This window comes from Lathyrus oleraceus, chromosome 5 (assembly GCF_024323335.1).
Source record: "Lathyrus oleraceus cultivar Zhongwan6 chromosome 5, CAAS_Psat_ZW6_1.0, whole genome shotgun sequence".
NCBI lineage: Eukaryota > Viridiplantae > Streptophyta > Magnoliopsida > Fabales > Fabaceae > Lathyrus > Lathyrus oleraceus.
The window spans coordinates 263,065,332-263,091,148 of NC_066583.1; the positions used below are offsets into that span (position 1 = coordinate 263,065,332).

Consider the following 25,817-nt stretch of genomic DNA (forward strand, 5'->3'; position numbering starts at 1 on the left):
AGGGCAACCTTGAAGATCTTGCTTGGAGAAGCTTAGATCGTTATTAGGTTAGCTTAGGTTCTCTCATTGGCTTGGGAGAACAATTGCGCTAGGGGCCATAACTGTTTCATTATGTATGTTGATGCATGTGAATGTATGTTGATGCATGTGAATGTATGTTGATGCATGTGAATGTATGTTGATGCATGTGAGAGACGATTTATATGATAAATAAGCCGGTGAGATCAGAATAGTTGCAAATTCCCTCAAATTAAATATTAAGTTTATGCTTTCCAAGTTTTAGCACTCATCAAGACTAGTATCGAACAATGTAGGTTTCGCCTACGCGAGGTGCATATTCTATATTAGTAAGGTGTGATGGGATAATTGTAATATCCAATTGCTAAAACAATGGGTCAAACTTAACTAAACAAATTATAATAAGATTATATATGTTTAGAAGCAAGAGTTGGAAATGATCCATGTGATGGATTGGAATAAGGAGTTATTCACCCAACTAAAATATTAGAGAGTTGTATTAGATACAATTGGAAGGAGTTCCTACCTAAATAACCTAGTTTTGTGTAATCCGCCTACGTGGACTTAAAACAAAGTGAAATGTGGATCTCGACCCACTAGAAAATCTTCCAACGGGATTTTCTGAATCAAATGGTGAGGGTCATTTATTTTGAGTAAAATAGTGGGAGCATATTTAATTAAAGGCCTAATTAAATATGTTATTGATACTTATATTTTCATTATTTTCATGTAGATTACCATGACAACAAACACCTCTAACAACATTTTGCGATCAATCCTTGACAAGGAAAAATTGTCTGGGACAAATTTTTTGGATTGACACCGAAATCTGAGGGTTATCCTTAAACATGATAGAAAGTTGTATGTCTTGGAGAAACCTGTTCATGAAGAGGAATATCCTAGTTCTGTACCTAAGGTAGAAAGAGATGCTTATAAGAAGCATGTCGATGATGCCAATGAAACTGCTTGCCTCATGCTAGCTACCATGAACTCAGATTTGCAAAAGCAACATGAGAACATGGAAGCGTTCGATATGATCGAACACCTGAAGATGCTCTATCAAGAGCAAGCAAGGCATGAAAGGTTTGAAGTTTCAAAAGCCCTTTTTCAAGGCAAGTTATCTGAGGGAGCCCCTGTAGGTCCCCGTGTTCTCAAGATGATTGGGTATGTGGAGAACCTTGAGATGTTGGGTTTTCCCCTCGGAAAGGAACTTGTGACTGATTTGATCTTGCAATCGTTGCTAGATAGATTCAGTCAATTTATCCTTAATTTAAATATGAATGATATGGACAAATCTCTTCCTGAACTGCTAGCCATATTAAGAACTGCTGAGCAAAATCTGAAGTCAAAAGGGAAGTCCATTCTGATGATCGGAAATGAAAAGAGACAAAACAAAAGACCCACCAAGCAGGGTGATAAAGGGAAAGGCAAGGAAGTTGCCAAACCCAAACCCACTGCTCCTGCTTTGAAGCCTAGTGGAGGCATATCAAAGGAAGGTACCTGCTTCTATTGCGGTAAGACTGGACACTAGAAGAGAAACTGCCCAAAGTACCTGGAAGATAAGAAGAATGGAGTAGAGACTTCAACTTCAGGTATTTTTGTTATTGAAATTAATTTATCTACTTCTGCATCATGGGTATTAGATACTGGATGCGATTCTCACATTTGTACCAATGTGCAGGGGCTAAAAAGGAGTAGAGATTTGGAAAAAGGTGAAGTTGACCTACGAGTTGGCAATGGAGTAAAGGTTGCTGCTTTAGCTGTAAGAACTTATGTATTGACTTTACTTAGTGGTTTAATAATTCAGTTAGAGAACTGTTATTATGTACCTGTAATTAGCAGGAATATTATTTCTGTTTCTTGTTTAGACAAGTTTGGTTTTTCATTTATAATAAAGAACAATTGTTGCTCCATTTATTTGAATGATATATTCTATGCTACTGCACAAATGAACAATGGACTATATGTCCTTGATCTTGAAATGCCTATTTATAACATTAATACTAAAAGGATGAAAACTAATGAGTTAAATCCAACTTACCTTTGGCATTGTCGATTAGGCCACATAAATGAGAAACGCATTTCCAAACTCCATAAAGATGGTCTCTGGGACTCTTTTGATTATGAATCATATGAGACATGAAAATATTGTTTAATTGGAAAGATGACAAAGTCTCCATTCACAGGAAAAGGTGAAAGAGCTAATGATATTTTGGCCCTCATACATACTGATGTATGTGGACCACTGAACATACCAGCCATAGGAGGTTTTCAGTACTTCATCACATTTACTGATGATTTCAGTAGATATGGTTATGTGTATTTGATGAAACACAAACCATAGTCCTTTGAAAAGTTCAAGGAATTCAAGAATGAAGTACAAAACCAACTAGGTAAGAATATTAAAACTCTTCGATCAGATCGAGGTGGTGAGTATTTAAGCCTAGAGTTTGATGAATATCTGAAAGAGTGTGGGATCCTATCCCAACTTACTCCTCCTGGAACACCCCAATGGAACGGTGTATCTGAGAGAAGCAATCGTACCTTGTTAGACATGGTCCGATCCATGATGAGTCATGTCGATCTTCCAAACTCCTTTCGGGGACATGCATTATTGACAACAGCTTACACACTTAACCGTGTTCCATCCAAAAAGGTTGAGAAGCCACCATATGAGATATAGAGTGGTAAGAAACCAAATATGTCTTACATGAAGATTTGGGGTTACGAAGTTTATGTGAAACGACAAATTTCAACTAAGCTTGAGCCCAATTCTGACAAATGCTTATTTATGGGGTATCCTAAAGAAACAAGAGGGTATTACTTCTACAATCCTTCTGAGGGAAAAGTGTTTGTCGCTCGAACTGGAGTTTTCCTAGAAAAGGATTTTATTTCCAAAGGAATCAGTTGGAGGAAAGTAGAGCTTGAAGAAGTTCAAGAATCACAAAGCATTGATACACCTATGGAGGAATTAGAGCAGGAAACACAAGTAGTTGTGGAAGAGCAACCTGCTCAAGTAGAACAAGACCAACATAGGTCAAGCAGGATACGTCACCTACCTGAGAGATATGGATATCTCATAACTGATCAAGGTGATGTATTACTCATGGATCAAGATGAGCCTGTGACCTACCAAGAGGCCATAACTTGTCCCGAGTCTGAGAAGTGGCTAGACGCCATGAAATCTGAAATGGATTCCATGTACACAAACCAAGTTTGGACCTTGGTAGAGCCTCCTATAGGAGTTAACCCTATAGGATGCAAGTGGGTCTTCAAAAATAAGACTGACATGGATGGTAAGTTACATATATATAAGGCAAGACTGGTTGCAAAAGGATATAAACAAATTCATGGGGTTGACTATGATGAAACCTTTTCACTAGTTGCAATGCTTAAATCTGTTCGGATTTTACTTGTTATCGCTGCATATCATGATTATGAAATATGGCAGATGGATGTCAAAATTGCTTTCCTTAATGGGAATCTTCTTGAGGATGTGTACATGACACAACCTGAAGGATTTGACATACCAGAAGAAGCCCAAAATATATTTAAGTTACAAAGATCAATCTATGGATTGAAGCAAGCTTCAAGAAGCTGGAATCTTCGTTTTGATGAAACAGTAAAACAATATGGATTCACCAAGAACGAAGATGAGCCTTGTGTCTACAAGAAGGTTAGTGGGAGCATTATCGTTTTCATGGTATTATATGTAGATGACATATTACTCATTGGAAACGATGTCCCTACCCTGCAACAAGTAAAGTATTGGTTGGGGAAATGCTTTTCTACGAAGGACCTAGGTGAAGAAGCCTATTAGGAATCAGGATCTATATAGATAGATCACAAAAACTGCTTGGCCTAAGTCAGAGTACATACATAGACAAAGTGCTGAGACGCTTTAATATGCATGATTCCAAGAAAGGATTATTACCTATGCAACATGGCTTGTGTCTATAAAAAACATAATCCCCTTTAACTAAAGAAGAAAGGGATCGCATGAATAAGATTCCATATGCATCTGCAATAGGATCTATCATGTATGCCATGTTATGTACTCGACCAGATGTCTCGTATGCTTTAAGTGCAACGAGTAGGTACCAATATGATCCCGGTGATGCTCATTCGGTAGCTGTCAAGAATACCCTTAAGTATTTGAGAAGGACTAAGGACTCATTCTTGAAATATGGAGGTCAGCAAGAGCTTGTTGTAATTGGATACACCGATGCTAGCTTCCAGACAAATAAGGATGACTTTAGATCGCAATCTGGTTATGTGTTTTGCTTAAACGGTGGCGCTGTGAGCTGGGAAAGTTCAAAGCAAGATACAGTTGCTGATTCTACAACTAAGGCTGAGTATATTGCTGCCTCAAGTGCAACAAAGGAAGCTGTTTGGATCAAAAAGTTCATTAGTGAACTTGGCATAGTTTCTAGCATTGTGGATCCCATTGGTCTCTATTATGATAACAATGGTGCTATCGCACAGGCTAAGGAGCCTAGATCTCACCAACGATCCAAACACATACTTAGGCGTTATCACCTCAATCAAGAGATAATAGATAGAGGAGATGTGAGAATATGCAGAGTACCTACACTTGACAATATTGCTGACCCACTGACAAAGCCTCTTGCGCAACAGAAGCATGATGACCATACTAGATCTATGGGCATTAGGTGTATGCCTGATTGGCTCTAGTGCTAGTGGGAGATTGTTGGTGTAAGCCCTAGAGGCCAATACTTTTGGTACTTGTATCGAATTATTTATTAATAATAAAAGGATTTTTCTTTATTATGTTTGTTTAATAAAGTCCCTAGAATAGCTAGCCCGTTTAATGTATCAAGTGTGACTTAATCGTGAGATCTCATTAAACATAAGGACACTATTCTTAAAGTATCCATAGTCGAGCTTTGTTGTGAAGTGGGATAACATTAAAGCATTAAGACTATTATGTATATAGACCGATGATCACATCTCATGGGTCATGGATAAGGAGTTATCAAGTCTTAAACATAAGTATGAATATTGAGAGTAATATTTATACTGGATTGACCCGCTATGAGAATACTATATATAATGTTATGCTAAGTGTCATAAGTTATTCTCATGGTGATAATGGTGTATACCACCCTTTGACCTGAAACCACTATGTACCCTAGATGTAGAGTCGAGTGCCTTATTGTTGATCAAACATTGTCCGTAACTGGATGACCATAAAGATAATTGATGGATACTCCATGAAGCATGTTGAGGGACATGAGTGACCTAGATGGAATTTGCCAATCCTGCATAACAGGATAAATGTCTACGGGCCCAATATTGAACTGGACAAGGATGACACGATCTATGCCTCGTGTTTAATATAGACATAAGGGCAAAAAGGTAATTATACACATAAGTATTATCACAAAAGGATTTGTCAGATCACATGACATTTTCGTGTCTTGGGTAGCAGTGATGTGTAGCTAGATACCGCTCACTGTTTATTATGTTAAATACGTGATTTAATATAATTGCTAATGTCGCGAAAACCTACAGGGTCACACACAAAAGGACGGATTGATGAGAGATAGAGTAACTAAGGAACACCGTAAGGTACGGTGTACTTAAGTAGAATACGAAATATGGTAAGGTACCACACGCTTAAGTGATTTTGGCATATCATAAGATATGGGCCACATACACTTAAGTGGGGTTTTTAGCTTGAAGCCCACACAAGTGGTTCTATAAATAGAACCCTTGTGCAAAAGCATTTATGCATTTGCATTTTCGTTTATCTCTCTCTCTCTCACTCAAAGCCTTCATTCGTAGCAGCTAGCACTGAGATTGAAGGAATCCGTTCGTGTGGACTGAGTAGAGGCGTTGTCACCATTCAACATTCGTGATCGCTCCGTAGATCTACATCAAAGGTTTCAATCGCCACAAGAGGTAACGATTCTCTCACTGATCATGCCCATTCGTAAGGATCACTAAAGGAGAATTTTTTAAATTCCGCTGCATTTTGGATCACTTTTCTCCTTCATTAATGTGTCTAGGTCACCTTATAATTTCAAAGGATTCACTCGGAAGAAATCTTGGTACCACCCGCGACAACTTGCAAAGCGACTCGTGGTTGAGAACCACCATCCGTTTGTTGCATCATATGTTGCATAAACTGCAAGAACTAAGGAGGTCGTTGATCCCTATTATCTTCAACTGTTGGTTCACGTTCCTCATTCCGAGTTGTGGGCCTTCCAGGACCTATGTGTCTGCCAGTCATGCTTCTAAATTTCATACATATAGAATTAAGTTGATCTGGCTCAATACTATAACATATGACATCAAGGATAACGACGACAAATACACATATGAGGCATAAATTTATTTAGTTATGATGTTTCATGGTTGGGTCGAGAATCAACTTGCTCTGATACCAATTGTAACACCCACATATAATATACATCTAGAAAATACATAGTACATAATGTAACTGGTACTGATACAACATAAGATCCTCCTGAAATCGTTATATATACATGCCCAAAATGAATAATATACATAATATGGAAGATGATATATAAGAGTGCCTAAATAAAACTAGTATCTATGTACACTATCCATATAATCCGCATTGAAATATCATGATCAAAAAGTCATGTTGCCAAACACCATCAAGCAAGCTTTCCCTTCCCTTTAACAAGAATTACCTGAAAATCAAATACCATAGTGGTGTGAGATAATAATCTCACTGAGTTCCCCTGTCTTTTGGCTTCACTCGGCTCTAAAGGAACTCTTATCAATTTCCAAACTTAAGCCTTACATATTCACGTTACTCGTGTATCACTCACACAATGTAATAAGGACTTAAGTGTTAAAGGGACTTCACGCTTCGTATGGAAACACACAACATGAGTTCCCATAATTCAATTAATTTCTATGCGGAAATGAAACAACAAAGTATCTTTCCCCGACCGATCCTATGTCTAGGACCATGGACACGAGTCACAACAAATCCGAATCCATAGACTATGGTCACGGGTCACATTATCCATCTCAATGATTCAACTATCCCAACCATTACCTTATATAATTCTTGGATTCAGGATGAATACGAATGTGGGTTATTCCCGAATACACGATTAGTCTCATTAATCACATGTGATTATATCAAAACCATCATGGGATTATACATAACTTCAATGTGATTAAATCAAATCATAATATATCACAATATGTTTCCATATAAGATCATTAATTTGCAATTATAACATTGTTCCCTATCCATGCCTTCAACATTCTCATAGATGGGATAACTCATCTCTAGTGACTACTCGTTCACGGATCCACACTGGGGCACCTCTTACGTTCGAGTATCATGAACTAAGTTATTTCTCACAATCTAAGTTATCTTACTAATTCCATTCACCTAACTATAACTCTACGTTTTCTCTCATTCATCATTACAAAACTTAATTCATCCATTATTCATTCAACACATATACATAATTGTATAATACATGAAGCATACATAATCATTAATTACTACTATCCAAGTAATAGTTTGAGCACTATCATGGTTTATCTTTATCAATAGATATATAATTGAACTAGTTTTTCAATGTAACTGACCTCACATCAATCGGAGTTACAAATCCTATTTTATGGTGGAAACAAGGAAACAAATATTTTCTCAAAGTCTCAAACTCTCGCCTAGCAAGACCTAGCGAGACATCAAGCAAGGTCAAAAAAAATGACAACTTTCCCAATCTTCACTATCTCGCCTAGCGAGACATGTCCTTACCTAGCGAGCTTAGTGGACGACTTCTGCACCCTAAACTGATACGCTCGCCTAGTAAGCAGTTCTCTCGCCTAACGAGAATTGCAGAACTCAGCTAGTTCAAAAACGTAACAGGAAGGAAAAATGGTCATACATATTATAACATATCATCATATTTCACCCAATAACACCAATTAACACGATTTAATACAAATAGGCATGTAAAACAACAAGGTGATCATGTATCAACATCAATTAGACACACATAGCAAAGATTCACAAAACCTAATTCTCGTTTCATGAATTTCTCCCAAAGCTATGTCTAACTATGAACCCGCCTATAGAAGATGATGATGATGAACTACGGAGATGAGTTCTTGATGATCCAAGCTCTTGATTTTCACTTTGAAGCTTTTCCTCTTTTTCCTTTTTTCTTTCCTTCTTATTTCATCTTTTGTTTCTCTTTCTCTTACTACAAAAGTTAGGTCATGGATGGATAAGAAAGAACGAGAGGAAAATATCTTAAGAAGATTTAATACCTTAGTGGATAAATGACCTTTTACCAATATTACCAAATGTTCTTTTTTATACTAGTCAGTAAAGGTCAATCACGTTGAGTAAGAAGTAAGCTCATATGAGTTTACTAATTACTCTATTTGTCTCAACTAGAAAAGAATATAGTATATAGAAAATCAATTTGTTTCAAACGAAAAAGAATAAAGCATTTAGGAGGATGTGGGGTATTACAAAATATTTATAAAAAATGTTTAAATAAAAATTGTATTTTGAGTTGTTCCTCATGTTAAAATATCATACAAGAAAATTTTAAATAATTTAATATTTTATTTTAAATATGAATATAATAAATAAGTTTTGTAATAAATTCTACTCTTTTTTTGTATACGGTTAAAAACATATATATTAAAAAATAAATGTCAAATTTTATTTTATTCAATAACAATTAAGTTTTAAATTCTTAAATCAATTTTAATTGTTCCAAGGATGAACAAAAAAATAGATATTAATATATGAACATAAGTTTTTTTCTTTTAAAAACTTTTTTCATGTGAATATAAGCATACTTAACCATACAATAACATAATATAATTTGAAATTTATTGGTAAAATCATCATTATTATTATTATGCAAACTAATAGGAAATTTTTATTTTATTTTAGAAATATCACGATGTTCCATTAAAGACTAAATAAACATAATTTTATTTCCTTTAATATCATGTTTCTATATAAACAAAATTGTATCATATTTTTTTTCAAAATATAACATATTAGTGTATGTTTTTTTTTTTGATAAAAATAAAATTATTTTATGTAGATTCAACAAATAATAGTTGTATTTATGCAAAAATATCACTGTTTCTTAATAAAGGATATAGTGATGACAAAATATTTATTCTAATTATATTATTGGAAAATAAACAAATGTGGATGTTTTTTAAAAATGGAATATGTTAATAGTATTCTATATTCAATGGAAAATTACCAAAAAAATATTTTGAATATGTTACGACGAACATAATATATAATGTAACTGTAGACTTAATATTGAAAGTATATTCCATTATCTATGTAACATGGCACACATAAGTAAAAGAAAGTGTATTCCATTCACAAAGATAAAACATGCAAACATGTATCATTAAGCTTCATCATGAGATAGAGCTTTAAACAAGTTTTCCAATGCATATGACCGCATCTCATTCTAAGTTATGAAACTCAAGATACATTATTTTCAGTACTACTAAATTTCCATGCCAATCAGGGGTAATCGATTACCAGTGCTCAAAATGGACTAAAAACCCAATTTTAAGTCGGTTATCGATTAACAATATGCGATCATCAATTACCACATCATCAGGAAATGCCCAGTTTTATGCATACAAATTATTTCCAAATCATCCCACATCAACTTAAATCATATGCTAACATACCCAAACATTTCATGTCATAAATTTAATATCATAAAATATATACTAATCTCATTCTTATGAAACTCTAATGAATCTACAACCACAACATCTAATCACAACAACACGTAATATTATCAACATAACATAACCTCGTGCAACAACAAAAACATAACACCAACACAATATTAACATAGCATTACTTCATGCACAAACAACATCAAACATCATGAATTAAAAATAATAAGTGTGCAACATAACAAGAAGATCGTGCATCAAATATTAATTTCACAACATAATAAGGATTCACAAATTCCTAACTCCCAAATTCATGCAACTTTTCCTCAAAGCTACAACTAACTAAGAACCCACCTCTTAGAAAGAAAGACGATGATGAAATTGAGATGAAATTGATGATGATGATTCCTCCATATGTTTTTTCTTCTTCACTTATCTTCTTTCTTCCTTACTGAGCTTTTCTCTTCTTTCTCTCTATTCTTTCTTTACCAACTTAGTAAAAAATGAGAAATTAATGGAAAATATAGTATATAATGATATGTAGTAAAGTATTTTGTTCTTGAGTAGACAAATGGCCATTTTGCCCTTGCCATTTTCTCATAATTTGAAAAACGCCACTCATCAAAATTACCAAAATATACTTTCTTACTAATTAGCAATGATTAAGAGAATTGATTAGTAATTAGTCTCTTCTTAACTCACTAATTACTCAATTTGTTCCAATTAATAAAGAAATAAGTATTTAAGAGGATATGGGGAGTTACATTATGCCTCCCTTAAATTTAAATTCGTCCCCAAATTTCTTTTAAGTAATGAGTTTAAAGAACTTCTTTCATCTTCGACTTAAGTTAACACTCAACTTTGCTTGAGTTTAATTCTTTGTCGAACTCTCTAAAATACTCAAATTTCCATTTTCTTCTTATTAGTAATCTTTGTTCTTTCACGACTTCTCAAGACATTCTTGGTCTAACCATTTTTTTATTTCCAATCCTTGAATAACTTCTAACCTTTTCTAAATATTACTTCTTCTGATGCGCCACTCTAATATGTTTCTTCACAAATTTTCCCAGAGTCTGCGACTTCCACTTTCTTGCACCGAGTTAACAAAGATCCATAATCATTATACCTTAATCTGGTTAGATAGTCAACACTCTCAAATCTTCATGGTGTTAACCATTGATTCCTTACCTACATGTGATATTGATGACTCTTCTCTTATGAGTTCTTTAACAATTGCGATAAACTTTAAAATCCAACTACTAATATTCGTATCATACTTCACTTGGCCTGCTATTGTGTACTAAGCGTGCATATACCTGATGTCTCACCTCCTCCGCACGACTCCAAAAAGATATTACCCATTTGATGCATAAGTGTCTTACCTCCATTCCTAAGAGCAATCATCTTTAAGATTCTCCACAAAACCTTATTGAGCTCTTCCATCTACCACTTTGCACTATGCTACTCTAATTCATATGGAGTGGAATACATCAAATTCATAGACATTACAGGTTGGCTTACGACATTCATAGGAAATTCACATTTGTCCTTCCAGAGCGCCTACCTCCTAGAACAGTACTAACACCTTACCGATATCCATCGATGGAGTAAATTTCTCGTTGACGCACAAAGGTTTAGAATAGGACTAACACCTGCCAAAATGATATATGTAGGAGTCAAACTACTACGACCAAAAGAGTGTAAAACATTTATGATTTTTCCTGTGTTGGTTGCATTTAGTTCAGATTGATCTGATAATACCCTGTTCTTATTGCTATCTCGTACACCGATTGTACTGACAAGCTTGATTATATTGTTATCTCTTATAAGAGCTTCATCCCCAACCATTAGTTATACTCTATTATAAGTCCTCTATAGCATTCTAACATACTCATGGGGGTTTTCTAACATGGGACTTCAACCCACTGACAAAAATAATACCATTAATGAACTATGGAACTTTATCCAAAAAGGACCCAAGTGTGAGTCTTTTAACACTACTCACAGAGTCATACAATCCGGTTACACATATTGAGATGACATCGCACTTCCTAACCGTATTAGTCATTTTGATCTTCCTACTTTATCTTATGAAAATCTAACTTGTATTCTTACAATAATTCAATCCAGGTTATCCACTAAACTTTAGCAATGCCCCATTCCTACCAATGGAGTGTGGTAGCGTTGTATACGTCGGACACCACTAATATTGGGGTTCAGCTTCGAGGCCATGTATCAAAGTGAACTGTTAAGATGTCATACCACGACTGTCCACTCATTCCTTATCGACACACCAGTAAGATACTGAATTGATCCCCTTGAGATCACCATTCATTAGTCTCTACCAACTTCACTCCTTATGACTCTCATTAGTCATAAGAGTGATACAATCAAGACTTACTCACACTTGATATAGTTCATATAGGTTGCCTCCCCAAGCGTCTACCTTCCTTTGGTATCTCCATAGATGGCCGACTATGCAATACACCCTTAAGAATTTCAAGGTCTATTCTATCATTCTGACTTCCACTACTTTTCCAATTCCTTTCTCAGCCTTGCAAATCTACAATAAAATGGGATTCAAGATTTACTTAATTCCAACAATATGTGAATGACTTACTCCGGTTTCATACAACCCAATTACTACTTCAAAAGATAAAGAACAAAATGGCTTTTAATTAGCCATTCATACTCTTGACAACCAAATATTACGCACTCACGGTGAAACTTGACATTTTGACGTACTTACCAACTTATATTCCCTTCCGAACTTAACAATCACTATATGTTTCAACACACAAAGGGTACATATCTAGACGACTCACAACTGACAACTCTTTCCACCTACTTACGAGTTCACGCGATGTAGTCCTTTTCCTGATTTACACTTTGTTTTAAACCTAAGCTCAGATTGCGCTCGGTTACTGCCACCCATTTGGAATTCCAAAACAAGGCATTCTAGATCGAATAAAATGAGTGGGATACTCTGCAACACAAGCAACACAAAATAATCAAGCATGCATACTTGCGACTAAGATACTACTATCACATGCTTTCCTGACACCAAGGTATAGTTATCTATCTACTTCACCTTGTACTCGAGAAATCTTCATTTTGAACAATCATTAGCCGCATGCCCTTATCTTGGAATCAATGACATCTTCATGATCCCATTATGCATTTTCCAAAATTCTTCTTATTGCAATAGTTGTATCATAGGGTTGACACTGCTCCCGCATTCTGCATTTGCTTCCCTTTTGATGGCAATCCACTTAGCTTCAAATATTGAACAATTCTACCAAAAGTTCTTTAGATCTGAAGTGCTTGCTCTCTCTCCCGACATGAACCTCTATCAACTGTTCCTTGGGCAACTCAACATTTCCATAACGATCTCGCATCAACACTGCATTTCTGTTGAATCACCCTAAACCCGGTCTCCCCTCTATGACTGGTACAAATTGGCCTATCTTCTATCCCTTGTTTGGTGCATAGACGAATTGGTGGAGTAAGCAGACATGCCCTCAAACCTTTCCGCATACTCTGCCACTGTCATAGACTCTTGAAAAAGCCATTGAATCCCAATGCTCTCGAGCCTGCAAACCATTGGGGAAAATAATTTTCCAAGAATACCTCCTTGAAATACTTCTACATCTTCGAGGTACTTTGGGTGGTCATACGAGCCGAGACACTGGTACACTACCTTGCTGATGAGCTTTATAACACATGAGCGACATAAACTACCTTTTCTTCATCCCTGCATATAATTTCTTGTAAGACTTATTCCATGCCAATGGCCATTCTTGCGCTACTAAAGTTTTAGACTTCTTCTGAATTTAGGTGGATTCATCGGATAAAACCTTTAACCTTATGATTCCTCTTATATTGTTGAATGGCTTGAACTGTGCACCACTTTGCACTTGCCACATCAGCTGGATCATAATTTTCGCTACTTTCGACAGTGAATCAACCAAAACCATCGGTCCCTTTAATTTCGAACTCTTGGACTGGACTTACACTCCGAGCATAAACATTACTAGACCTTGGGAGTCCTCGAGGTTGCTCAGTCATGATCCTACCTACCACACACAAAGAATTTGGTTTATCAGGCCTAATACTATATACCGCGACATTAAGAATCATAATATAAATCTAGAATAATATCATACACGGTGTTAATTGGTACTCATACAACATAACTGCCTAACGATATCATTTATATACATGCCCAAGATACTAAAAATACATCATATGGAACATGGTATACATGAGTTCCTAAAATAATACTAAGATATATACAACAGAAACTATCTTGAAACATCAATCTTTTTGAAACATCTTTATACAACTTTACCTTTGTCGTTATCTTACCTTGAGTTACCTGAAAATTAAATAATATAATGGGGTGAGATAATAATATTACTGGGTTCTCCTATCTTATGGATGCACTCGGCTCTAAAGGGTTACTAAACGATGTTCTAAATATGCCATTCGACTTTGTTCTACTTGTTCACACTTACACAATAGAACCAAAAGCTTAAGTATCTAGGGGTTTTCACTTTGTATGGAAACAAATGAACTTCAGTCCACATAACTCAATAAATTAATATTCTTGTACTTGTCATGTAACACAAGAGTAATTAGCTCAAAATCGATATCAAAGATCTACTAATCTATCTGTCAGATATGGTCGATGGGATACCAGACCTCCACTACACAGACTATGTTATCTATCATATATGGACAATAGATACCAGACATCCACTATATAGATTTCACCATCCATCATATATTGTCAATGCAATCCAGACCTCCACTATGTAGATCACACTATCCATCAAATATGGTCCATGGATACAAGACCTCCACTGTATGGGTTACACTCTCCATCAAATATGGTTAATAGATACTAGACCTCCACTATATGGAATGAACTAGAGCCCTTTCCATCAGGTATGGTCAATAGATACCAGAAATCCACTATATGGATTTAATTATACAACATCTATTATCAATAAAGTTCAGACCTCCACTGCATGGAATACGCTTTACAGAGTTACAATAATCCATCTCAATGATTTGTCTTTCCCAATTTATACTCTACATAAGTATCAAACTCGAGCCAAGCACGAATATGGGTTATTCTCGAAAACATGATTATTTTCTTCATTCATAACAAATCCAATTAACTCGCAACTAGACTATCATTCATTATCCATACCATCCAGAAACTCTCGTCAATGGAATGATTCATCTCAAGTGACTACTTGCTCATGGGTACACACTGGGGTACCTTTAATAATCAAGCATCACAACCTAAGTTATTAAGCATAACATAAGTTTATCTTTACTAATCATTTTCACCTAGCTATGAGCATAGGTTTGAATTCATTCATTATCATAGAATTTGATTAATTAATGTTCATTTCAATTCATTACATTTTCATTATTTATGTAACATGGCACACATAAGTAAAAGAAAGTGTATCCCATTAATAAAGATAAAACATACAAACATGTATCATTAAGCATCATCAAGAGATGGGGCTTTAAACAAGATTTCCAATTCATTCAACCGCATCTCATTCCGAGTTACGAAACTTAAGATATGCTATTTTCAGTGCTACTAAATTTACATGTCATATAGTGGTAATTGGTTACAAGTAATAAGTAATCAATTATCAGTCCTCAAAACAAACAAAATCCACCAATTTTAAGTCAGTAATCGATTACTAATATGTGGTAATTAATTACCACAACAGCTAGACTGAATAATTCTCAATTTCCGACATACAAATCATTTCCAAACCATCCCATATCAACTTCAATCTTGTGCTAACATATCCAAACATTTCATACCATAAATTCAACATCCTAACATATATACCAATCTCATTCTTGTGAAACTCTAATGAATCTACAACCACAACTTCTAATCACAAACACCACACCATATCGTCAACAAAACATAATCTCATCCAACAATAACAACATAACACCAACATAACATCACTTCATGCACAAACAACATCAAACATCAGGAATTAACAATAATAAGTGTGCAACACGACAAAAGATCATGTATCAAAGATAAATTTCACAATCCTAACTCACAAATTCATGCAATTTCCTCCAAAGATCAACTAACTAAGAACCCATCACTTAGAAAGAAAGATAATGGTAAAATTGACATGAAATTGATGATGATGATGATTCCTCCATAAACCTCTTCTTCTTCTCTTCTCTTTTTTCTCCCTTCTTTCTTCTTTCTCTTCTTTCTCTCTATTCTTTCTTTCCCAACTTTATAAAAAAAGAGAAATGAATGCAAAAAAAAAAGAGTATATAATGATATGTAGTAAAGAATTTCGCCCTTTAATGGACAAATGACCATCTTGTCCTTGTCATTTTCTCATAATCTCAAAAATACCACTCATTAAAATTACCAAAATGTCCTCTCTTACTAATTAGCAAAACTTAAGAGAATTGATTAGTAATTAGTCTTTTCTTAACTTATTAATTACTCAATTTGTCACACTTAATAAAAAAGTAAATATTTAGGAGGATATGGGGTATTACATATCTTCTTTTCCCTGGTCTTATTCCAATCTTATTACATTGCTCATCTTATGAATTTCATTTTCTTTTCTAAATATAATTTTATTCTCTTACCCTGCATCCTAATCCTAATTCAATTTTTGGCTTTTTTTTCCGTCTAGTATTATTCCATTAATATTCCATAACTTATTTTGTATGACCAATTTTTATTATTTTTATTTACTTTTTAAGGTCTTTTTCCTTCTTTTTGATCTAACCAAATCAATTTCAAGATCATTTCTATTTGTAGGGATCCTATTTTCTCGATCTTATTCCATCACATATTTCATGAATTCTTTTTCCTATTCAGTATTTTTTATATTTTCTCTCGCAATCTTATTCTAATATTATTTATTCACTCATCTTTTGAATAATTTTTTCAGTTTTAGTTTTTTGCTTTTTTTTTAATAATTTAATTAGTAGATAATATTCTCGTACTCTTTCTTTTGTTGGAATTAAACCCAAGACTTTAAGTAATTTCGAATCAATATTGATGAACAAGATTCAATCGCACCAATCGCTCCTTCTTGTTCTTCACTATTCACTCGAGTGAATCAACCAACCTTGATTGCAAGATTGTATCGCTGCACAATGGTGATGAAAAACAAGAAAAAAAGATTGAATTAAGAAGAAAAGAGATAGGGTTTATCGTGAGAAGGAAAAAGATGAATTTTCTGTAGAGTTCCTCTCTGCTCACAAATTGTGATTCTTTATTCTTTTGCAACTTCAAAATTCAAGTATATACAATAATATGGGTTACTCCCTATTTATAGATTTTGCTTTCTTGCTCCCTAAGCAAAACCCATAAACAAAATCCCAAAATACCTAATTCTGTCAACACTACAAAATTAGATTTGAAACTAAATCTATATTGAGGCTAACTCCTCGACACTTTGACAATAGGGTGTTTCGACAACAACATGCTTTGACACCATGAATTACAATTCAAAACACCACCTAATTCACTGTGCCTAAGCTATCTACATTCATCATAAATCTTAACTTCTTGAATACTTTGACCTGCACTCATTTCGTCATGATATCTGTAATCTAATTCTCAGTTCTGCAACGTTCCAAGTTCAGCTTCGCTTCTGTTATTTTCTCTCGAAGATAACGGAACCTTATTTCGACGTGCTTGCTTCATCTATGCGCTATCTAATTCTTTGCCAGATTGATAGGAGACATGTTGTCAAACTTCATGGTAATTGCTCCATCATTCTTCCCTATAATCTCTTTGACCAAATTCACCATCCACATTACTTGACATGCACAAAGAGAACCAACTACGTATTTTGCTTCACATGATAATAGTGCCACTAATGGTTCCTTTCTTGAGCTCTGAGCAACTGGTGCACCACCTAACATAAACACATAGTCAACGCTGGATTTTCTATCCTTAGAATCACTACACCAACTTGAGTTGGTGTAGCCCACTAACTTGCATTCTTTTCCTTCATCATCTGGAGGAAACAGAATGTCACAGTCGAGAGTTCCTTTCAGATACCTTAGTATCCTCTTCATCATTTCTAGGTGTGATACTTTTGTTTTCTGCATGAATCTACTCACCATACCTGCACTGTATGCTAGATCAGGCATTGTGTGACAAAGGTATCAAAATGATATAATGAGTCTTCTGTACTATATTGGATCTACATCATCTTCATTTGTATCTTTCGACAGTTGCAATTCGGCCTCGGCTGGAGTCAAAGTTGGGTTGCAATCTTGTATCTCAAATCTCTTGAGTATTTCGGTTTCATATCTTCTTTGGTGCATCATCAAACATCTACCACTCTAGTAGAATTCGATACCAAGGAAATATGAGAGATTTCCCAAGTCTGGCATTTTAAACTCCTCACTTAGGTCATGTTTGGAATCTTTGATCTCCTTCTTGCAATTTCCTGTTATCAACAGGTCATCGACATAGAGATATAGTATAATCAATTCACTATTGCTTCTTCTTACATATACTCTATGCTCAGTTATGCACATCACAAATTCCTTTTTCCTTAGAAAGCTATCTATCTTCTTGTTCCTAGCCCTTGGATATGCTTAACTCCATACAGGGCTTTATGCACCCTGTATAACTTGCTTTCTTTGCCTTATTTCACAAACCCAATTGGTTATGCAACATAAACTTCTTCATCTAAGGGGCCATTCAGGAATGCACATTTCACATCCATCTTACATATGTGCCAATTGTTCATGTTTGCTAGGCCAACAACCAACCTTATTGTTTCAATCCTAGCAACAGGTGCAAATACTTCGTCGAAGTTGATTCCTGCTTTCTGAAGAAATCCTTTCTCCACAAACACCTTGTGTCGAGTTACTTCTCCTCTGGGATTCAACTTCACCTTGTATACCCACTTCACATAGATTTCCTTCTTGTCTTGAGGCAATTCGACAAGTGACCAAGTGTTGTTGACTTCGATGAACTTCGGTTCCTTATTCATTGCTTTCACTCACTTTGAATCCTTCAATGCCTCAGCTGTATTGACTAGTTCGACATCTGCATAGAAAGTACAACATACCTGCTCACCTTCATCATTTACCACATCATCTGATGTACTCATACTTTCTTGCAACCTTGCAGGTATGTGTCTTGTTCTTTGAGGTCTTCTTGTGCTTGCTTGACCTATGACTTCTTCTTGTCGAACTTCTCTTTCGACTTAAATTGTTGGTTCTTCATATAAGATTCTCACTGAATCCTTCTTGACATTTTCGCTCCAATCCCATTCCTTAAGCTCATCTATGATCATGTCCCTGTTGATCACTACTTGCTTGGTCACTGGGTCGAACAACTTGTAACCTCCACCCAAATGATATCCTATTAGGTCATCTGACTCGAATTGTCATCAAGTTTCTTTCTCAACTGATCTAGAACATGTCTATATGGTATATATCCAAATACTTTTAGATGACTCAAGCTAGGCTTGACACCAGACCAACATTCTTCTGGCGTAATTCTTCCTAGATTCTTTGTTGGACATCTGTTCAAAATATATGTAGCTGACAATATTGCTTCTCCCTATAATTCTTTGGGTAGATGCTTGCCTTTCAACATACTTCTCACCATGTTCATGATGGTTCTATTCTTCCTTTATGTTGTTCCATTCTGTTTTGGAGTGTAGCGTGGCCCCACCTTATGCACAATCCCTTCTTTCTCACATAACTTGTCGAAGTCTTTCGACACATACTCTCCACCACCATCAGTCCTCAGAATCTTGAGCTTTCAACTACTCTGTCTTTCAACCATAGATTTAAACTTGGCAAATACTTCGATCACTTCACTTTTCTTCTTGATCATGTAACTTCACAATTTTTGACTAAAATCATCTATGAAAGCGACAAAGTATTTGTTACCTCCAATCGAATCCATCTGGATAGGACCATACATATTAGAGTATATGACTTCAAAAATTACCTTCGACTTGCTTCCTGCATCCTTGCTGAAGCTGTTCTTCTGCTGCTTCGCATGCACACATTCTTCACACACTTTAATTGGAATGTCGATTTATAGTAACCTTGAAACCATGTTTCTTCTTTTCAGATCTATGATGTCTTTGAAATTGAGATGGTCAAGTCTATAGTGACACATCCATTCATCCCTGCTAGTTGTAGTTGCAAGGCACTTTTTCTCCATCATATTAAGTTCAATCATGAAGGATCTATTTTGAGACATAGGTACCATCAAGATTAACCTTCCACCTGAGTTTAGAACTTTCATCATCTTGTCTTCTATCGACACTTTGTAGTTCTTTTCGACCAACTTCCTAATGCTGAGCAAATTACTTTTCATGCCTAGTATGTAGAGTTGTGATACCCCATAATTTTCCCTTCCCTTTTCACCTTTCAGCTATCTGACTTTTGGTTTGAGATTCATTTGCACTCATTTCATGTCAAATGCATTCATATCATCTAGTTTATTAACATACATCAAATATTCAAGGTTTGAGATTGTTTATACCTAGCAAGAGGCTAGGGTTTACCCAAGGATCAAGCCCTAATATTTTGCTGTTGCACTCAATTTGGGAAGCTTGTTCTTAGACCAATGCTTGAAACCATAGTTGTTGATTCATGGTAATTGTGGATCTCTAGATTTGTATTTGTATGCAAATCCTTATTTCTTGGTTTGTGATCTTGGTTGGTGTGATTTGCATCTTGATTTCACATTGTAATTGAAACTCTACTCATGCTTGCTTGACTTTTATGGATAATATGGTTTGTCTATTGATCTTGTGTGTAAAACCCTAATTCATGGAAATGGGCTATTTGGTCATTTTTATTTGCATCATGCGATTGCCATTAAAATCATTCATCAAGTTCATATGTTTATCATGGTTTCTCATGATCATTTGTGTGATGCCTCATTTGGTTCATAGCTTTGTTATTCAAGTTTTCATTTGGTTCATTCAAATTTCATGGTCCGTTGATTTAAAGTTCATAGTTTTATTCATGGTGCTTTCAAGGTCCATTTTTTCAAGCTTCATGTTTTATTCATGGTCCATTTGTTCAAGATTCAAGCTCATAATGCATTCATTGTCCATTGATTCATGTTTCACAATGAATACAAGATCATGGATTCAAAGTGATTTTAAACATACTTTTAGAGGGAAAGTTGCATTTTGAAAATAAGAATTGTTTCATAAATCATAAGAACTTTTCTCATCCAAACACTTTCATTTTATTCATACAAAATAACAAAAAATGGATTTTGACCTATAGTTGACTTTGGTCCACTGTTGACTTTTTGGTCAACCATTTGACCAAAGTCAACTCATCTAATCACTAGCCCTAATCCAATTTTCTACTTTGGTTCTTCATGCTTTCATCCTCTATTTCAACTTCATGGCTAAACTTCATTTACTATCAAATAGCCATGATGTCTCCAAGCCATGCCTTGTTCCAAATGCCTTGAGAACATGATCCATATTCCAAGCATAAACCAACTTTGCACATCCCTAAGTCAACCCTGCAACATAAGAATACAATGCATCACATAGAAATCCAACAAGCCAATTCACACAATGATCATTTTATTTCAAGTTACATTTACAAGCCAAACATAACCAAAATTCACTACACTCATATACATTTCTATAGCAGTCTTAGCATATTTCTTAACAAGATCGCCGCCATTCAGAAATTGCATCTATAAACATTAACATCAAATTAAATAATCATTCATCCACAATAGCTCGATTAACAATTCAACTACAGAAAATCAACTAACCTAATAACAGTTAACACCAAACAACCATTGCATTTCACTATAGTTAACAGGATTTACACTAACATTAACAAACATATCCAACTAACTGAACTATAACAGATCTTAACAAAAACTTCACCTAACTGTCAAACTGTATCAACCATAATAGAACTAACCTAACAACAATGCATTTTAACACCATTCAACTATCACTAACTATTAATTAACATAACATAAATGGACTGTATAGCAGGTCACTAACAACAAATTTATTGTAACAAAAATTCACCTCTAACATCAACGTTTCTAGCAGCCCTAACATCTAACAGAAATATAGTTCATTGCTAACTTCATAACAATTTTTCAGCTCAAGATAACATCAGTAACATAATTTCCTCAATCCCTAGATTGATCTAACTAACTCACAAATCTCTATGCCTAACAGATTCATCACTCTTAACTAACTTCCTCATACTCATATTAAAGAGTTCTTAATCTGTTAAACATCACCTCTATAAAACCTCATCATCCCAATCATTTCCCTCTCTCGATTCCATTCATCAAAATCAAATTCACCAGAAATTATTCATATATTCCAATCATTTCTCACTCTCTCTCATTGCCTCACTCTCTCTCAATTCAGAACCTTCACTCTCACTCTCTCTCAACACTCTCCGAAAACAAAACATCACCAGCACAACAATAGAAGCGCAACAAAAGGAGTATAAGAAGAGAAAAGAAGGAGAATCAAATTCCAAAAAGGAGAAAGGAAGGATGAAATTGGAGCATACCTGCGAATTTAGCTTCATCGTCATCGTCACCTTCAGAGTCTCCGGCGGTAAGATTTATTTTTTCACCATTTCGCTTCAAAATCATTATCGTGATGTAGCTAGAGGCTTGGGGAATCAAAGCCCCAACCAATTGGGCTTTGATTCCATGGGGTTAAGGTTTAATTTAAGTTTTTGTTAATTAGGGTTCATACACTAATCATTTTGTCTTGGAATGTCTATTCTCTTGGGCCCATTTTTTTACTCAATGCACCCTTAAAATCCTTCTGTACCCCCTGTCTCCAAGCCAAAGGCCATGTTGGGCCTAGCAATTGGGCCCTTCGCTATGAGGGATTTCTACACCTCTGAGCAGCTCTACACCTCTTCTTTTTCTTTTCCTTATTTGTTTCTTTCACATGCTTTTTTTCATTATCATTTTTGTAATTATTTTGTTTTGATGAAAAAAGATGCTCAAAAAATAAATAAAACAATTTTTTCCATGTAGTCTTTAATTGCCATTAGTAGAACATTATTTGTTTCTTGTTCTTGTTAGAATTTTAATTGAACTTTTAATCATGTTAGAGTGATTGATCTTTTAGGATTAACCTTGTAGTTAATTGCTAACTAATAACGTGACATGTTCCCATAGTTATAGGTTAATCTTTAGTATTAAGATTAGTTTAATTTGATTGATCCCTAGGGTTTTAAGTCATTATCTTCATGTGCATTGATTTTTCAATTGATTTCATCCCGATTGATTGAGTTGATCAAAGTTCGCTTTGATCAATTAAATCCTTTGACTGTGCTTATTTTCTATGTCTAAGTCAAGTGATCAGAAGTCCCTTGATCACTTGACAAGACTGATCCTTTATACTGGAGTTGCTTTGGATGTCTCAAAACTTTACTCTCAAGTCATTCAAATGAGTACAAGTCAAATCAGAATATTGCAGATAGGCTGGAGATTGAATTATTGTTCAAGCACGATAAAGTTTCTTCTTTGACACTCGTCAGTTATGATGCAAATTACATGTCAAGAGCCTTAAGTAGTAGATAAGGGATGAGATTGAGCATTCATATCCTCATTCAGAATATATTTGGGTACAGGATGAATGACCCAGTTGCTCAGAGTATTCACCTCTACTCATAGAATTTAGTGCAATTTAAATCGGATAATTGACAAGTCCTCTTCCATACAGATGTTGCAGGCAAACTGAAGATCAAGACCTCAACCTCTAGGTTTTATTTTTCTTTTATTTCAGTTTAAGACTAAAACCATTGTGTAAATAAACTAAAAAACACTTAAAAATACAATTAGAATTGTACGCCACTAGTCTTAAGCAGTGGAGAATGATGAGAGGGATTATTCTTATCCTTGTCTCGAATACATTTTAGTACGGGGCGTAGGCCATAGCTATCCAAAGCATTCTCCTTCGTTCATAGACCTTAGTACAATTCAAATCAAAACATTCTTTTCAAATATAAAAGCAAACTTAACTCATAAATTCATTTTTTTTACCTTGGGGCATCTTTTCAAACCTTTTCAGAAAGGACATGTTACTTATGTTCTACCATGAACAACACTTAAGCCTCTCATGCGCGAGCATACAAGTAATGTTTAACTACTAGAATATTATCCAAGCGCATCCATTCTATCGCAAACAAACTAACGCTTAAGTCCCCCATTTGCGATCATATAAGCAACATTTAACTTCTAGGACGTGATTGTTAACACGGTTCATTAAAAACAACCAACACATCTGTATTTTCTACCACAAACTACAAAGCTCTGATTTCCTTATTACACTATAAGGATACATAGGAACGAGGGCCCCAATCCTTAGAGAACACATTAATTATTAATTTCTTTTTATCCCTCTTATTTAGATTATTTACGATTAACCTTTAGATAGTAACACTCATTTGAGCAAAGAACAATTAAAATGGTTCTCGTAAAGGACAACGGATATGAGGGATGCTAATACCTTCCCCTTGCATAACTGACTCCCTTACCCATTTTCTCTTTCCCTGGGTTTTATCGATGTTTTCTCTTTCCTTCAGGAATAAATAAAGTTTGATGGTAACTCTGTTGTATCTTTGAGCGTGCAATGCGCTCATGTATATTTCGCGTACCTTCAGTTGGTGACTTTGCTGGGGAATCCATAAGCGAGTCGAGCCAAGTTTTGTTTGCTTTGGATGTTTATCTCTTTAGTTTTATTGGCTTTATCTTTATGTTATTTATTGTATTCTTTATTGCTGTAAATATTCATACTCTGCATACTCTGGATATAATTGTTATACTCTCTGTTGGGTTGGGATGATATTACATGAGAGAAAAGCTCTATACCCGAGCTTGAGCATAAACACAGGATATTATGTGGCAAGAGTCATGATTAACCTACTTGAAGTTAGTCCTCGAGCATGGTCAACACGAGTCGCTACATCTAGAGTAGATCCTTTTAGGAGCATCATTGTCTGACGAGTCATTCATCTCAGGCAATGGCATTTCAAAATTTGTCCTTGACTCTAGGGACCTTTTTAGGGTTACCTTTAAAGAATAGTACACACCTGTGAGGGGGGAATGGATTTTCTACAGGAAACCAAGACCCTACATACCTTTTTTCTTGCGTAATGTTAGGCCTTTGAACTACATCAAGAAGTACAGACAAATTATCCAGAATATGATGAAGATATTGCAGTTTGCCTCTTTGAGGGCATTTATCTTTATTGCTTTGCTTCATTTATTGTATCCTTATTGCTTTACATGCTGGTTATCTGTTATATATTCTCCATTACGGGACAGGCTTTGTGATTTGAGAGAAGTTCTATATTTGAGCTTGAATATATACACATGATAGAATCGTGGATATTCGTGTTGGCCTGCATTTCATGCGTTGGGTTGGCACGAGACCTACACCCAGACTAGATTCAACTTGAAGTACCTTTGTACTACGAGAATTCGCTATGGAAAGGTATTTTCATTTGGATCGATGACTTTGGGAGACCTTCTAGGGACTATCTTCTTCAAGATTAGAACCCACCTGTGAGGGGATATGGGATCTTTTTTGTAGGAAACCATAGACTTTAAATTCCTCGAAAATCATGACTGCGCCGAACTTTTGAACCCGCATCGATAAGGATATGCAAACTATCCAGAGCATGTCAGACCTTTAACCTACATTATTGCATAGTATTGTTATATCACTGTTTATATATGCTGAACTTTTGAAGCTGAATTGTTGCATCGTCGAACCTCTGAATCTATGATGTATTGCATACCATTGCATCCTTTGAACTTAAAAAAACAATACATTACATAAAATTGAATAGCATTGCATTCTTCATGCATCCGTCAATGTACATCTATATCTTCCCAACAAGACAAAATGTCATATCACCTTATGTTCTAACTAGCTAGCTGATTACCCGACATACGTCTTGAACTAGAAGCATGTCTCAAATCACCATGGAAGAACTTCAACAAGTCCAAGAACTATTGAGGGAGGAGGTCAACCACCTGAAGACTCAGATGATCC

General features: G+C 35.2%; 1 long non-coding RNA gene across 1 annotated transcript; it reads right to left on the bottom strand.

The window, feature by feature from the left end:
• Positions 1-20,928: 20,928 nt before the first annotated feature.
• LOC127083752 (uncharacterized) lies at positions 20,929-22,631 on the bottom strand. The gene is made up of 2 exons (XR_007788524.1): positions 22,309-22,631; positions 20,929-21,277 (listed from the first exon to the last, which is right to left on the bottom strand). It is a non-coding gene; the product is annotated as an uncharacterized LOC127083752 (long non-coding RNA).
• Positions 22,632-25,817: the final 3,186 nt, after the last annotated feature.